Source organism: Mauremys reevesii, linkage group 14 (assembly GCF_016161935.1).
Source record: "Mauremys reevesii isolate NIE-2019 linkage group 14, ASM1616193v1, whole genome shotgun sequence".
In the NCBI taxonomy this organism is placed as follows: Eukaryota; Metazoa; Chordata; order Testudines; family Geoemydidae; genus Mauremys; species Mauremys reevesii.
In genome coordinates, this window is record NC_052636.1 from 9,399,475 (window position 1) to 9,410,910 (window position 11,436).

Genomic DNA, 11,436 nt, shown 5'->3' on the forward strand with positions numbered 1-11,436 from the left:
GAGACCCCCCCCACTGTAACTGCCTCCCTAGGACCCTACCCATCCCCCTGACCCTTATCCACACCCCCACCCCCAGACAGACCCCGGGGACTCCCACGCCCCATCTAACCGCTCCCCACCCCCTGACAGGACCCCAGATCTCTGACCCATCCAACTCCCTCTGCTCCCTGCCTGCCGACCCGTTCCACCCCAGACCCTCAACCCATCCAACCTCCCTGCTCCTTGTCCCCTGACCGCCCCTCCAGAGACCCCCACCCACCCACTAATCACCCCCAACTATCAACCCCCTCCTGGCAGCTCTGTCTAGTGGCTGCTCCCACCCACACACTCAAAGTGGCAGAGGAGGTTCCCTCCTTCGGGGGAAGGTTGCCTAGTGGTTAAGGCACAGGACTCAGGCTCAGGTGTTCTGGGTTTGAGTCTCTGCTCTGCCACAGACTCCCTGCTTAGCCTTGGGAAAGTCACTTCACCTCATTGTGCCCTAGATCCCACCTGCCCAATGGGGCCAACACTGACCCTGCCTCCTGGGCTAAATCCATCCATGGCTGGGTGATGGGGTGGGGAGGAAATGGAGATACCAACATGGGGAGATTTGCACTGAATTTCTGCGCAAACAGAGAGTGGGAGCCAGCTCCACAGGGGGGATGGGGCGAGAGGGGCTCAGGCCAGCTCCACACAGAGGGGGGGTCAGGGCTTCAGCCTTGTAACTTCTGCCACTAAGGTGGCTGGGGCTCCCGAGCCGGGACTTCAGCCCACATCTTCTGCCAGGGTCAGGGCTCCTCCTCCCTGCCCCAGGGTGGCCCCTCTCCCCCTCCATCCCCCCCCCCCCCCGCCTTCTGCCGGGATCTGGAACGTCTCCCCCAACCTCCCCCGGCCCCCGCCCCAGCCCAGCTGGGCTCCCCGGGGCACCCGCCGCTGCTGTGGCCGGAGCCGAGCCTGGCGGGCAGGGACCAGCGATTCACGCGGGGGCCCTGGCAGAGCCCCAGCCCGAGCAGGGCGGGGCAGCCCCAGGGGAGCGGGGGCTCTGCTGCTGCTGGCCCCGCCCCCACCGACCCCTGGGGCTGTTTGGGGCTCACTCAGCCCCAGGGCGGGAGGAAGCAGCAGGCGGAGCCTGCCCAGCAAACAGCTGATCGCAGCTGCGCCAGGCCGCCCCCGGGGAAAAGCTCCGCGGAGGAGGCGCCACAAGCTGCCGGCAGCGAGTCAGTCCGGGGGGGCCGAGCACCCGCCTGCAGCCGCCGCAGCCTCCTCCCCCCCCCGGAACCCCCACGGGAGGGGGGGAGCAGCCTCCCCAGCCGGGGCTCAGGGCATTGGGGTGCCGGGGCTCCCCCCCTGCGCACGCCTGGGCCCGGGACACTCACACACACACTCTGCCCCGGGGCTCCCCTGGGGCCCAGAGACCGATCAACCCCCCGCCTGCCCCCCGCCCTTCCCCGCCTGCAGCTCCAGCCTCTCCCGTCCCGCCCCGCCAGCCGCACCCAGGGGAGTCCCGGGCCCCAGGCTCTGTCCCCACCTGGAGCCCAGCGGGGCCGGGGGCAGCTCCTGCTGCAGCTGAGAACAGCGGCTCCGCTCCGGCCCGGGCGGCTCCAGCGCTGCTGGCAGCACGTGGCCACCAGGGAGCAGCTGCTGGGCCCAGGCTCCTGCGTCACAATGTGCCAGGCCCCGCCCCAGGAGCTGCCCCGCCCTGGCCTGTGCCAGAGCCCCGCCCTCAGGAGCTGCCCCGCCCCGGGCTGTGCCAGAGCCCCGCCCCAGGGCTGCCCCGCCCCCGGGCTGTGCCAGAGCCCCGCCCCCAGGAGCTGCCCCGCCCCCGGGCTGTGCCAGAGCCCCGCCCCCAGGAGCTGCCCCACCCCCGGGCAGTGTCAGAGCCCTGCCCCCAGGAGCTGCCCGGTGTTGGGTCTCTGGGATTTGTTCTCCTGCCTCCTTCTTCCCAGCACCCACCGCTCCCAGCTGGTCCCTTCCTGTGTCTGCAAACACCCCCCGGGCAGGCTGCAGCGCTCGCTGGGGCTGGCTCCAGTGGCTGAAGTTGCCGCCATCTCTGCTCACCTGGGGGGGAGGGGAGGGATGAAGAGAGGAGATGGGCCCAGGGTGTGAAAGCAGAATCAGGGGGCAGGGAAAGAAGGACTGTTTGGAAAGGTGGGTTTTTTTGCGGGGAGGGTGATCAGATGGAGTCAGAAGCAGTTGGGCAGCAGAGGCTCAGGGTGAGGAACCCCTGGGTGTCCCAGTGTTGGCCAGGGATTGTACAGCAGCTAGCGCAATATGGGGTCCCAGAGCCATAACTAGCTATTTTTACACCCAAGGCAAGAATATAAAATTGTGCCCCCTGCTGTGCCGAAACACCCCCCCAGCGCCACCCATCCCTGTGGAAACAACCCCCAGCAGCGCCGCCCACCCTGCAGAAATAAACCGTTCCCCAGCACCGCGCCACCAAAACAGCTGTGGGCCGAAGGAAGGTTTGGGGAGGAGAAGAAACAGCCCCATAGGGTGACCAGATCTCACCGTCACACCCCCTTCACCCCTAGCCCCCACTGGCCTGCTGCATCTCCTGCTAGTCAGTCCCCACCCACCACTCGCCTCCTTTCACCTCCTCCTCCCCTGCCAGAAACCCCCATGCCCGCCCCTAGAGCCCCTGCTGGCTCACTGCTCACCTCTGTGCCCACCTGCCACTTGCCCACCCGCTCGCCCACCTGCTCCCCACTTGCCCCCTCACCCCCACCCCCAGTATAAAGCCTCATTCAGAGACCCAGGGGTCACTATATCACTGCACACAGCAGTCACTCACTGCGGTTGTAGATAAATCTCTGCATTATGCATTTTTGTATAACTTGTCTATGACTTTGTATTGAACCTTGGTAATATGTTATGGGGGCCCCTAAGGTGGTGTAATTAAGGTAACAGAAAAATGTCTTTTTGCTAGAAGTAGAATAAGATCTTCCTCCCACTTGGTAATCCATCGCCCTGTTGAGTGAATCATAGAATCATAGAATCTCAGGGTTGGAAGGGACCTCAGGAGGTATCTAGTCCAACCCCCTGAATGAGGTGGGACTGAGGAAGGTGTGGAAGGCAGCACCTCCAGACAGCTGCAACCCTTGGAGAGGGGCTGGGAGCCAGACCAGGGACAATCAGACTTGGCAAGTGGGCTGGCTAGAGAAGAGCCGACACACTGACGGCCTCGGGGATTAGGAGCAAGCACCTTCCTGTGGGAACCCCCTCTGTGCAGCACTGGGACAACCCCCAGCCCAGAGAAAAGCAGCAAAAAGGACCAACAGCCACTGTCCCAGATTTTGAATCTGGGAGATTTGCCCCTCTCCATCCACCGACTCGCCACTTACCTCCTCACTCCCTCCTCCCCCGGTATAAAGCCTCATTCAAAGACCCAGGGGTCACTATATTAATGCACACAGCAGTCAATCACTGCAGTACCAAAAATTAAAATACTGAAAATGGATGCTCCCCTCCATCCGACTCGCCATTCGCCTCCTCACCCCTCCTCCAAGTATCTGGGTCAGCAGGTTTGTAGAAATTTTGGTGGTGCCCAGAACACTCAGAGCCTGCCCCCCCGCGAACTCTGCCCCCCACCTGCCTAAGGCTCTGCAAGGGAGTTTGGGTGCGGGGAGGAGGTCTGGGGTGCAGGCCCTGGTTGGGGCAGTGGTTTGAAGTATAAGATGGTTGAGAGATCGGGGTCTGGGATGGAGTTGGGTACAGGCTCTGGAATGCAGCTTGGGTGCTGGGTGCAGGCTCGGGCTGGGGCACAGGGTGGGGGTGCAGGATGGAGTGGATGCAAGGGCAGCTATAGGCACCAGCAAAGCAAGCAGGTGCTTGGAGCAGCCCATTTACAGGGGCAGCAGCTGGCAGGGATCCAGCCTGGGAGCTGATAACCAACAGGGAGCCCTGGGAGCTGTAGTTCCTTGGTTAGCTCCCTGCCTATAGAGCCAGCCCTGGAGCAGGGAAAGAACTACATTTCCCAGCATTCCCTTGGCTGCTATCAACAGGAAAGGGAGGGGGAGGGAGTATGGTAGCTGAAACCTCATGCTGCACCTTGCTGTAAATGGAGAGGGGGTGGCGCTGTGAATGGGAACAAGTGTGCCCAAGGAATGAAAGCTTTGGCCCAGAAGCAGCAAAATTCATCAAACATAGAACTGGTTCTGACTTATTTACTTGGTCTTAAAGAGAACAAGGACCTGAGTCTCCTCCTTATCAATAACCCCCTGCTCAGCCAATCAGGGTAGAGACTGAGGACGGGAGGCTGAGGGTTCTCACCAGAGAGCCCAAAGGATGGCCCAGGTCACTGATGGGATCACTGCCCGAGCACTATTTCAGCCCCATATTTTTGGGTGGAGCTCCCACAGTGGGAGCTGCAGAGCCCTCCCCACAACACACACCCCACTCTCTCTCCCAGTATTGGAAGAACAGGAGAAAGGACAAAGAAGCAAGACACGAAGAGAAAGGAGGGAGGGAGGGAAGGAGGAAAAGGTGAAACAAAAAGGACAAACCCTAATGTCCCCAGTGATTCTAAGGGACAAAATCCCAGGTGCGCAATAAAATTCTGCCTCCTTAAGCTCGTGTTTTCCATGCCTAGAATTCAACTCTCAGCAGCTGGATCAGACTGAACAGGTTTCAAACCTCCAGGAGGCTCTTACCTTCTAAACAGGGATGGCTGTTTTCCAGTAAAATCACTAAAAGGGAAGGAGAAAAATCGAAAGAGGTTCCTCCTGGCGCTCACGTCCGTGAACCCGAATACTCTCTCAGTCCTCAGAGAGAGACCTGGAGAAGGCGACTTGCTGGAGCAAAGCCACAGGGGTCTCTGAGGTTCCCCTGGCCCCTCGCCCCTGTCCTGCCTGGCTGATGTCAGCATCTCTCTGTGAGGTCACCACCTCCCCACCACCTTGGACCAATAGGCTGAGGTCCTGCCAAAGGCCTTTGTGATGTCACTGCCACACCCCTCCCTTGCTGGGCTAATGTCCTGCCCCTGGCCAGGCCCTTTGGAGGTTTGAGCTACTCCCTGTGGATCACCCCACTCCAGGAGCGTTCGTTCTAGGCAGCAAGCCGGCTAGACAGGGAAACATCAGACGCTGCTCCCAATGCTACACTCAGTTTATGGCCAGTTTATGGCCAGATGAGACCATTAGAGAATCTAATCTGACCCCCTGCATATCACAGGCCTCCTGTAAACACAAGAGCTACTTTGGGGGCAAACACATTCCAGAAAGGCATCTAGTCTTCATGAAATGACATCAGGAGATGGAGAATCAGCCACTTTCCTTGGTAGCTTGTTCCTGTGGTGAATCATCCTCGCTGTTGAATATTTGTGCCTTAGTTGTAATATGAATTTGTCTCTTTTCACCTTCCAGCCGTTGGGTCTTGTTATTCCTTTCTCTGCTATTTTAAAGAGTCCTTTAATATCCAATCTTTTCTCTCCATTAAGGCACTTCAACACTTCAATGAAGTCACCTTTCAAGCTTCTTTTGATAAGCTAAACAGGTTGAGCTCTTTCAATAGCTCACTAGAAGGCATTTTTCTCCAGCCCTCAGAACATTTGGTGGCTCTTTGCTGCCCCAAACTCTAATTTCACAACATCTTTTTCAAATGAGGACACCAAAACTGGAGGCAGTATTCCAGTATCAGTCTCACTGATGCCGTGTCACCTCCTGTGACGCTATTGACATAATCTGTAACTTTATAGATCACCGTTGCGACCACTGTTCTATATTTACAGCCAATATTGTAGAAAGGTTATTGTGTAAGGGGGTCTATGGAGAGGTTCTGATTGGCTGATTATAATGATGCTATCTCTAGATGTGTATCATTTTTGTAGTTGACATTATGAATATTGGTTCTATGCTGCCCGTATTTCAAACTTGTGCTCTGCTTCTGGGGAACATCCCAGACAAGTTGGTGTCAGTTCTGCCTAGCCGGCTTAATGCAGGTTAGGCAAATGTGAGAACCACTACACTACAGAAACTCCATTACAGTGCACTGCCCTGCCCCGCCCTCAAATTCCCTGCACTTTGGTGGTGCTCACCCTGGCACACACTGGTGGGCGAACCTGGAGAAACTGGCAGCAGCTCTCTGATGGGTCAGCTGGAAGAACAGAGGACTGGAGCCAGGGATCAGGAAGTCGTCCTTACATCACCTTTGTGACTCTAGCTTGAAGGGGAGCTTCTTTTTCTTCCCCTTGCTGAGAAGCAGCAAGAGAAGAAAGAAAGGTCCGGTGAGCCAACTGGGTGCAGAAGCCAATGCTGTCTTTTCCTGCAGTGAAGCCCAAAATGAGGGCCTTGCATTGAGTAAAGGCAGTGCTGTGCTTCCAGGAAAGAGCCCACTGCTGCATGAAGAGGGATGAAACAGTCTGCTGAAGCCTGGGATTGAACCAGGGACCTTTAGATCTTCAGTTTAATGCTCTCCCAACTGAGCTACTTCAGCACTTGCAGGGGCCCTTTTTGGGCTGCTGCTTCTCACCTTGAAGTTTATTCTCCATAAACCATCTCTCCAGTCAACAATGGCCAATGCAAGATGGACATCACTTGCTATTTTAGCCCTTGGAAACGTCATTAACTAGTCTCTGGATCTCTCAAATGCTGCGCTTCAGTTCATGGGGGAAAGGCGAGAGAAGTGACCTTTGAACAACGGGCCTGGGGTTAACATCCTAATGCTGTCTGTCTCCAACTGTACCACTATTTAATACCGGCCCACCCTGTGCTGGTGAGGGCTCCATTTCTAGATGTTAGTACATTTCAGTTACTGTCAAAATTAAAAGTTTCTATATGCTTAGAAGAAATGATTTTTTTCATTTGCTTATATATGGCATGAATAAATACAGATTTACACATCCTAGCATGAACATTTATTGTCTAATATGATAGAAAATCATGCATCAGATTGTGCATCAAAATAATGAAATGAGCTACAAATGCAATAAAAATAAGGTATTCAATGGTTTAACATATGGAGCGGGGCTGGGGGGTTCCGAACAGGGGCAGCTCTATAAATTACGGTGCCCCAAGCAGGGCGGCGCGCTTCGCCGCCCTTCCCCGGTCCCGCAGCCGGGGCAGAAGTGTCTGCGGCGGGTGCGCTGGTTCGCGGCTCCGGTAGAGCATCCGTCCGAGCCACGGGACCAGCGCGCCCACCGCAGTCATGCCTGCGGGAGCTCAAGCGGAGCCGCGGGAAGAGGGGACCCTCCGCAGTGATGCGTGTGGCAGGTCGCTCCTCCTCCCGGGCTCGGTAGACCTCCCGCCGGCATGACTGCGGAAGGTCCGCGGAGCCAAATGCCGCCCTGCCCCAACAATGCCGCCCACGCGCCTGCTTGGCCCGCTGGGGTCTGGGCCGGCCCTGGTTCCGAAGACACGTCTTGCCTGGGGCGCTACTTGGTCTAGGGAGGCCCTGTCAGGAAAGCAGGAGTTAGTCTCACGCCTATTTCCAGGCTGTAATCTGTGGGCGCCCTGCTCTGGGGAGGGATCGCGGCAGCCCAGACTCAGGGCTGGAACAGGCCCCGGATTGAGGGGGTGGCTGCAGGGTTTGCAGCGCTCTGATGTCTCAGACAATGTGTCTCTCCCAAAGCCTCAGATCTGCGTCCCCAGAAGGCTCCTGCGCTGCCTCCGCTCCTTTCACAGTCTATAGCAAGGAGCAGCAGCAAGGGTCAGGGATGAGCCATGGGCACAAAGTGGGGGGCAGAGGCTTCAGGAGGAAACCCAGCCCCCAGAACAGAGGGGATAGGAGGCTTTCTCTCTCCTTAGCCACGGGCTATAGCTCCGAGGCTCTGTGAAATGCCTCCGCCCACAGCCTGGGAAGGGAAGGAGTCCCAGGTTCTAGCTCGATTTGGAGGAGGATCACTGGACCCTAGAACCACTCGCTGCCCTTTTCCAGAGAAACCTGTGATGCCCAGAACGGGGCTGAGATAAATGCTGACAGGAGCCAGGAATTGCTCCTGGAATAGCAGCAGGACTGGGCAGCTGGAAATCTCCCCAAAGGAGCTGAAGCCTTGGTGGGTCAGACATAGATGCCCCAGGTACTGCATGGAGGGTTAGGTTTGTTTCTGGACAAGAGCAGTGAGAGTTTTATTGCCTCAACATTTCAGTAGAAAAATTCAGACCCAAAGTGTGTGTGGTGGGGAGGTCGATAGCGGTTTCTTTGGGTTTGATTTAGTTTGTTTTCTCATTCTCGTTGTAAAAGCCCTGGGTCATTTGATGGGAACAATGTTTGTGGAAGGCCAAGGACAAGTAAGAAAAGTTAAAAATCTGCATTGGAGTGAGGGTCTCTGTGTGCCAGGGCAGGGTGGAGATTTTAATGGGGAGGGGTTAGGGGATAAACGAGAGGCTTTTGGGAACACAGGGGATGTTTGCAGTTTAACCTCCCCACTTTCCTGTGCTGCTGCCCAGCTCTGACCCCACTGACACCTTTGACGAAGTGGGAATTTTCTGGATGTTTTGTTTGCATCTTGTGTGTACCTCAGTTTCCCCTATTTGTTGCACGATTATCTAGGTTAAAGGTCCAAAATGTGGGGTGCACCCTGCCAGAGAATGGAGTAACATTCAGGGGATGCAGCTGGGCCTGGGCCAGCCCCATGGGGCAGGAGAGGAGCCACCCAGCTCCACTCTTGGCTCCAGCCCCAGCTCTGGCCCCTGCCTCAGCCCCCTTACCCCTGTCTGTGTCCCTTCCCCCTTAGCTGCGGCCTCCCAGCCAGACTCGGGGAAGCATGGACAGGGGTGGGGGCATGACCTGAAGTGTTTGGGACCACGGCTGTCGGTGGTGGGACAAGGGGTTAAACCTTGGCAGAGACCCGCAAAGGGCAGGTGTGGCTGCTGTCTGGCTGCCTGGGCCCAGACAATGGCCACAAATTCTGTCTCCTAGCAACCGATGGCCAGGCGCACCTGCTGCAAGATGCCAGCTGGCCGGGAGGAGTCGGAGAACAGGCTGGAGGCCAGGTGAGCAGGTTGCCAGGAAACAGGACAAAGGACAGACGAGGGCAAGGGCCTGGCTGAGTCGGGCTGTTGGGAGCAAGGAGTCTGCTGGGTTGGGGACTCGAGGAGAGCCCAGGCTCTGAGTTCAGGGTCTCCCAAGATGGACGTTGCTGAATCTTCCTGCTTCCTGTGCGAACACAGAACTTTCCCAGGCTGGATCCCAGACCCCTAACGAACCTTCTGTGGTACAGCGCGGGCTGAGAGGCACTGGGGACTGTGGACGTTGGGGTGCAGGACTCCCCTTCGAGGAGGGTGAGGCTTTCCGAGGTGTCGATTCAGGTGGACTCACTGCAGGAAGCTCCTGGTGTGGAACAGGGGCTGAAAGGTCAAGGTCAGTCCCAGGAGGGCTGAAGCCAGGAGGCTTCCCCAGTGAGGCGTCCTGGGGTGTCACACTGAGGAGGCTCCTGCCTGGGTTTGACTCAGAGCTGTTCCAGAGCACGGAGCCTGTGTGCCCGTCACAGCCCCCAGCATGTGACCTACAGGCTCCACTCTGGCAAAGCTCCTGTGAATCAGAGACAAACTCCCCCCTACTCCCAGTTACTCTCCCCTGCACAGAAACCAGAGCAGCTCCTGCCTCGCTGGGTCTCCTGCCAGCCACAGATGGCCAAGGAGCTGCCTGAGACGCTCCCCTGTGTCCCTGTGCAGGGGCAGTGTCAGTTCGAGCTCACGAGTACAGTGGTGACTCTCCTGCCTGTCACGGGGGACGGGCTTGATTCCCTGAGGAGAAAGCTGGGATTGTGACACACGTGTATGTCTGCAGCGCTATTTAACCCCAGAGCTGGCCCAGGCCGGCTGACTCTGGCTTGCCAGGCTCGGGATCCAGGGGCTGGAGACTGACCACTGGGACCCTCCCCCCTTGCTAGGTTCAGTGGCCGATATACTGAAGATGAGTTTGTAAGTGGGGAATGTGCAGTGGGTGCTGCCACTGGACAGACACGTCCTAGCAGGAGCCCCACCCCGTGAATGTGATCTATTCTAAAAACATGTGATGAAGGAAAGTCAGCCTGGGGCTCTAGATTTATCATCTCGCAACGACTCGATTCAACCTGCTCAGGTTAGAAAGAAATTTTTTTTTATTGCGACCCTGAAAATTGCCTCCGGTGTGAAAATCAGAGCAGGATTATTTCACGCTCACGCACCCTTATCACTATTGAAGGAGTAAAGGAACGTGCAAACCAACGAAGCCTTAACATGTCATTTGCATCCTCAAGCCTGTCCCTGTGGCAGGATCTCGAGGACAGACAGAAATGTTACCCGGTGTCAGGAGGAGAGAGGAAAGCACTTCCCCTCGTGTATTTCCCCAGGCTGTTGTGCAAGGCAGCAGAGGTCTCTCTTCTGCCAGATTCTCAGCAAGTCAGGCCCCCTGCAGACTATGGCAGAGCAGTTTGGTATGAAGCTGCAGGACTCACAATGTAAGAGTGCAGCTGCTGTAGCACCTTGACTGACCATGGGCTAAATCTTGCAGCCCTGGCAGCCCAGGATAACCTCCCACTGGTGGTGATGGGAATTTAGCCTTTGTAATGATCTGCTGGTACCTGAGCTCTCAGATGTGAATTAAACTGGGGGAAGACACAGCTCTGTCCAAACAAGTGAAGGATGTAAGTGAAAGAGCAAAGCTGGCCCTGAGGAGCTGCTGCAGTCCCGTAACCACAGCTGGAAGGAAACAGAGGGAAAACACCTGGAGCAGCACTGAGAAAGGAAGTTTGTCAGGGAGATCAGTAGCAATAAATGTGAACTGAAGGAGTGCTTTCTCCTCTGTGCCGACAGGTTTGAATTGTGTTACTTTACTGTGAGATAAGGCTTTACAATATCCTGCTCTAATTTCAGGATGGGTCTGTAACCATAATTAGTCTCTGTTGAAGTGGGACTTTCAAAATTCCCAAGGAATTTAAGGGGTGGGGTTCACGGTTGGTCACCTGAGGAAGTGCAGTACAGTTCAAACCAAAGACCAGAGAGGCGAGAACAGGGATTGTGGGACACCTCCTGGAGGCCAATCACAGCACTGTAATCGACCAGGGTGTCTACACTGGTACCGTGGCGCTGTAGCCCGGGGCAGAAAGCTATGCGCCTCTCGTTGGGAATCCCTCTGATTTTCCGTTTTTACAGAGGGTGAAATGACAATTTTTCCTATCCCTGCCCTGTTCCTGCTCTTTGTTATAGTTCAATATATTTTAAGTGAGAAAAATGGTAGCAAAAATATCTGCTCTCCAGCACAACTTGAAGCAACATCAGAGCAACTGGGAATGAAACAAATTATATCCAAAAGGGGAACTCGAAGACTAACAATGGCTTTGAAATGGGGAACAGTATAACCTTGATGCTCAGGGTTTGTTTAGACTAGGAAAAGTGATGGAGTTTAGGTCAGGTCAAGGGAAAGCTAATGCCAACCCTGCACCTGGGCATCTGTTCTACAACTATAATTGTCTTTTTACATCAAGATCATTAGCAGGCAGCCAACGCCATGCACAGCCCTAGTGGATGGAAGGCACAG

The 11,436-nt window shown here is 56.1% G+C and overlaps 1 non-coding gene across 1 annotated transcript; it reads right to left on the bottom strand.

Moving 5' to 3' along the window:
• Positions 1–6,338: 6,338 nt before the first annotated feature.
• Positions 6,339–6,411, bottom strand: TRNAF-GAA. Its single transcript has one exon. It is a non-coding gene; the product is annotated as a tRNA-Phe (tRNA).
• Between the last annotated feature and the right edge of the window lie 5,025 nt (positions 6,412–11,436).